Here is a 6,000-nt window from a genome sequence, read left to right on the forward strand (position 1 = left end):
AACCTATTTTAGATCTAAAAATAAACCTATTTTAGACGTCTATTTCTGGTCTATTTGAGATCTATAATTAAACCTATTTTAAACGTCTACTTTAGGTCTATAAATCAACCTAAGGGTCTATAAATCAACCTAATTTAGGCGTCTATTTTAGGTCTATATATAGACTTATTTTAGATCTAAAAGTCAACCTATTTTAGACGTCTATTTCTGGTCTATAAATCAACCTATTTTAGATCTATTTTAAACGTCTACTTCTGGTCTATAAATCAACCTAATCTAGGCGACTATTTTAGGTCTATATATCAACCTATTTTAGATCTAAAAATCAACCTATTTTAGACGTCTATTTCTGGTCTATAAATCGTCTATTTTAGGTCTATATATCAACCTATTTTAGATCTAAAAATAAACCTATTTTAAACGTCTACTTTAGGTCTATAAATCAACCTAAGGGTCTATAATTCAACCTAATTTAGGCGTCTATTTTAGGTCTATATCAACCTATTTTAGATCTAAAAATCAACCTATATTAGACGTCTATTTCTGGTCTATAAATCGTCTATTTTAGGTCTGTATATCAACCTATTTTAGATCTAAAAATAAACCTATTTTAAACGTCTACTTTAGGTCTATAAATCAACCTAAGGGTCTATAAATCAACCTAATTTAGGCGTCTATTTTAGGTCTATATATCAACCTATTTTAGATCTAAAAATCAACCTATTTTAGACGTCTATTTCTGGTCTATAAATCGTCTATTTTAGGTCTATATATCAACCTATTTTAGATCTAAAAATCAACCTATTTTAGACGTCTATTTCTGGTCTATTTGAGATCTATAATTAAACCTATTTTAAACGTCTACTTTAGGTCTATAAATCAACCTAAGGGTCTATAAATCAACCTAATTTAGGCGTCTATTTTAGGTCTATATATCAACCTATTTGAGATCTAAAAATCAACCTATTTTAGACGTCTATTTCTGGTCTATAAATCAACCTATTTTAGATCTATTTTAAACGTCTACTTTAGGTCTATAAATCAACCTAAGGGTCTATAAATCAACCTAATTTAGGCGTCTATTTTAGGTCTATATATCAACCTATTTTAGATCTAAAAATCAACCTATTTTAGACGTCTATTTCTGGTCTATTTTAGATCTATAAATAAACCTATTTTAAACGTCTACTTTAGGTCTATAAATCAACCTAAGGGTCTATAAATCAACCTAATTTAGGCGTCTATTTTAGGTCTATATATCAACCTATTTTAGATCTAAAAATCAACCTATTTTAGACGTCTATTTCTGGTCTATAAATCAACCTATTTTAGATCTATAAATAAACCTATTTTAAACGTCTACTATAGGTCTATAAATAAACCTAAGGGTCTATAAATCAACCTAATTTATGTGTCTATTTTAGGTCTATATATCAACCTATTTTAGATCTAAAAATCAACCTATTTTAGACTTCTATTTCTGGTTTAAAAATTAACCTATTTTAGACGTCTATTTCTGGTTTAAAAATCAACCTTTTTTACAAGTCTATTTTTGGTTTAAAAATCAACCTATTTTAGACATCTATTTTTGGTTTAAAAAATCAACCTATTTTAGACGTCTATTTTTGGTTTAAAAATCAACCTTTTTTAGACATCTATTTTTGGTTTAAAAATCAACCTTTTTTAGACGTCTATTTTTGGTTTAAAAATCAACCTTTTTTAGACGTCTATTTTTGGTTTAAAAATCAACCTATCTTAGACGTCTATTTTTGGTTTTAAAATCAACCTATTTTAGACTTCTATTTTTATTTAAAAATCAACCTATTTTAGACGTCTATTTTTTGTTTAAAAATCAACCTTTTTTAGACGTCTATTTTTGGTTTAAAATTCAACCTATTTAATACAGCTATTTTTTGTTTAAAAATCAACCTTGTTTAGTCAATTTTTGGTTTAAAAATCAACCTTTTTTAAACGTCTATTTGTGGTCTGAAAATCAACTTAATTTTATCTTTATCAGTGGTACAGGAATAACCAATTCACATGTACGGATCAATATGCTTGTTAAACCCAAACAACTTCTGTGCATTATTTATACAACTTACGGCTTGTTCAGACTTCAAAAATCCAAAATATGATCATATTTAATGTTTTTAATTTAGACGTCTAGTAAATTGAGCCAAGATCAAGATTTTGCAAATCAATAAGGGTTGGGAAACTTTGTTGAATGACCCTACCTCGACAGTTTAGTTTTGACTATTTTAGGTCTATAAATCAACCTATTTTAGGTCTATAAATCAACCTATTTTAGATCTATAAATAAACCTATTTTAAACGTCTACTTTAGGTCTATAAATCAACCTAAGGGTCTATAAATCAACCTAATTTAGGCGTCTATTTTAGGTCTATATATCAACCTATTTTAGATCTAAAAATCAACCTATTTTAGACGTCTATTTCTGGTCTATAAATCAACCTATTTTAGATCTATAAATAAACCTATTTTAAACGTCTACGTTAGGTCTATAAATCAACCTAAGGGTCTATAAATCAACCTAATCTAGGCGTCTATTTTAGGTCTATATATCAACCTATTTTAGATCTAAAAAAATCAACCTATTTTAGACGTCTATTTCTGGTCTATAAATCAACCTATTTTAGATCTATAAATAAACCTATTTTAAACATCTACGTTAGGTCTATAAATCAACCTAAGGGTCTATAAATCAACCTAATCTAGGCGTCTATTTTAGGTCTATATATCAACCTATTTTAAATCTAAAATATCAACCTATTTTAGACGTCTATTTCTGGTCTATAAATCGTCTATTTTAGGTCTATATATCAACCTATTTTAGATCTAAAAATAAACCTATTTTAGACGTCTATTTCTGGTCTATTTGAGATCTATAATTAAACCTATTTTAAACGTCTACTTTAGGTCTATAAATCAACCTAAGGGTCTATAAATCAACCTAATTTAGGCGTCTATTTTAGGTCTATATATAGACTTATTTTAGATCTAAAAGTCAACCTATTTTAGACGTCTATTTCTGGTCTATAAATCAACCTATTTTAGATCTATTTTAAACGTCTACTTTAGGTCTATAAATCAACCTAATCTAGGCGACTATTTTAGGTCTATATATCAACCTATTTTAGATCTAAAAATCAACCTATTTTAGACGTCTATTTCTGGTCTATAAATAGTCTATTTTAGGTCTATATATCAACCTATTTTAGATCTAAAAATAAACCTATTTTAAACGTCTACTTTAGGTCTATAAATCAACCTAAGGGTCTATAATTCAACCTAATTTAGGCGTCTATTTTAGGTCTATATATCAACCTATTTTAGATCTAAAAATCAACCTATTTTAGACGTCTATTTCTGGTCTATAAATCGTCTATTTTAGGTCTATATATCAACCTATTTTAGATCTAAAAATAAACCTATTTTAAACGTCTACTTTAGGTCTATAAATCAACCTCTAAGGGTCTATAAATCAACCTAATTTAGGCGTCTATTTTAGGTCTATATATCAACCTATTTTAGATCTAAAAATCAACCTATTTTAGACGTCTATTTCTGGTCTATAAATCGTCTATTTTAGGTCTATATATCAACCTATTTTAGATCTAAAAATCAACCTATTTTAGACGTCTATTTCTGGTCTATTTGAGATCTATAATTAAACCTATTTTAAACGTCTACTTTAGGTCTATAAATCAACCTAAGGGTCTATAAATCAACCTAATTTAGGCGTCTATTTTAGGTCTATATATCAACCTATTTGAGATCTAAAAATCAACCTATTTTAGACGTCTATTTCTGGTCTATAAATCAACCTATTTTAGATCTATTTTAAACGTCTACTTTAGGTCTATAAATCAACCTAAGGGTCTATAAATCAACCTAATTTAGGCGTCTATTTTAGGTCTATATATCAACCTATTTTAGATCTAAAAATCAACCTATTTTAGACGTCTATTTCTGGTCTATTTTAGATCTATAAATAAACCTATTTTAAACGTCTACTTTAGGTCTATAAATCAACCTAAGGGTCTATAAATCAACCTAATTTAGGCGTCTATTTTAGGTCTATATATCAACCTATTTTAGATCTAAAAATCAACCTATTTTAGACGTCTATTTCTGGTCTATTTTAGATCTATAAATAAACCTATTTTAAACGTCTACTTTAGGGTCTATAAATCAACCTAAGGGTCTATAAATCAACCTAATTTAGGCGTCTATTTTAGGTCTATATATCAACCTATTTTAGATCTAAAAATCAACCTATTTTAGACGTCTATTTCTGGTCTATAAATCAACCTATTTTAGATCTATAAATAAACCTATTTTAAACGTCTACGTTAGGTCTATAAATCAACCTAAGGGTCTATAAATCAACCTAATATAGGCGTCTATTTTAGGTCTATATATCAACCTATTTTAAATCTATAAAATCAACCTATTTTAGACGTCTATTTCTGGTCTATAAATCAACCTATTTTAGATCTATAAATAAACCTATTTTAAACGTCTACTTTAGGTCTATAAATCAACCTAAGGGCCTATAAATCAACCTAATTTAGGTGTCCATTTTAGGTCTATATATCAACCTATTTTAGATCTAAAAATCAACCTATTTTAGACGTCTATTTCTGGTCTATTTTAGATCTATAATTAAACCTATTTTAAACGTCTACTTTAGGTCTATAAATCAACCTAAGGGTCTATAAATCAACCTAATTTAGGCGTCTATTTTAGGTCTATATATCAACCTATTTTAGATCTAAAAATCAACCTATTTTAGACGTCTATTTCTGGTCTATAAATCAACCTATTTTAGGTCTATATATCAACCTATTTTAGATCTAAAAATCAACCTATTTTAGACGTCTATTTCTGGTCTATTTTAGATCTATAATTAAACCTATTTTAAACGTCTACTTTAGGTCTATAAATCAACCTAAGGGTCTATAAATCAACCTAATTTAGGCGTCTATTTTAGGTCTATATATCAACCTTTTTTAGATCTAAAAATCAACCTATTTTAGACGTCTATTTCTGGTCTATTAATCAACCTATTTTAGATCTATAAATAAACCTATTTTAAACGTCTACGTTAGGTCTATAAATCAACCCAAGGGTCTATAAATCAACCTAATCTAGGGGTCTATTTTAGGTCTATATATCAACCTATTTTAGATCTAAAAAAATCAACCTATTTTAGACGTATATTTCTGGTCTATAAATCAACCTATTTTAGATCTATAAATAAACCTATTTTAAACGTCTACTTTAGGTCTATAAATCAACCTAAGGGTCTATAAATCAACCTAATTTAGGTGTCCATTTTAGGTCTATATATCAACCTATTTTAGATCTAAAAATCAACCTATTTTAGACGTCTATTTCTGGTTTAAAAATCAACCTATTTTAGACGTCTAGATTTGGTTTAAAAATCAACCTATTTTAGACGTCTATTTTTGGTTTAAAAATCAACCTATTTTAGACGTCTATTTTTGGTTTTAAAATCAACCTTTTTTAGACGTCTATTTTTGGTTTAAAAATCAACCTTTTCCAGACGTCTATTTTTGGTTTAAAAATCAACCTATTTTAGACGTCTATTTTTGGTTTAAAAATCAACCTTTTTTAGACGTCTATTTTTGGTCTGAAAATCAACTTAATTTTATCTTTATCAGTGGTACAGGAATAACCAATTCACATGTACAGATCAATATGCTTGTTAAACCCAAACAACTTCTGTGCATTATTTATACAACTTACGGCTTGTTCAGACTTCAAAATTCCAAAATATGATCATATTTAATGTTTAACTATTTTAAACCTATTTTAAACGTCTACTTTAGGTCGATAAATCAACCTAAGGGTCTATAAATCAACTTAATTTAGGCGTCTATTTTAGGTCTATATATCAACCTATTTTAGATCTAAAAATCAACTTATTTTAGACATCTATTTCTGGTCTATTA

The sequence above is a fragment of the Syngnathus typhle genome, linkage group LG5 (genome assembly GCF_033458585.1).
Source record: "Syngnathus typhle isolate RoL2023-S1 ecotype Sweden linkage group LG5, RoL_Styp_1.0, whole genome shotgun sequence".
In the NCBI taxonomy this organism is placed as follows: Eukaryota; Metazoa; Chordata; class Actinopteri; order Syngnathiformes; family Syngnathidae; genus Syngnathus; species Syngnathus typhle.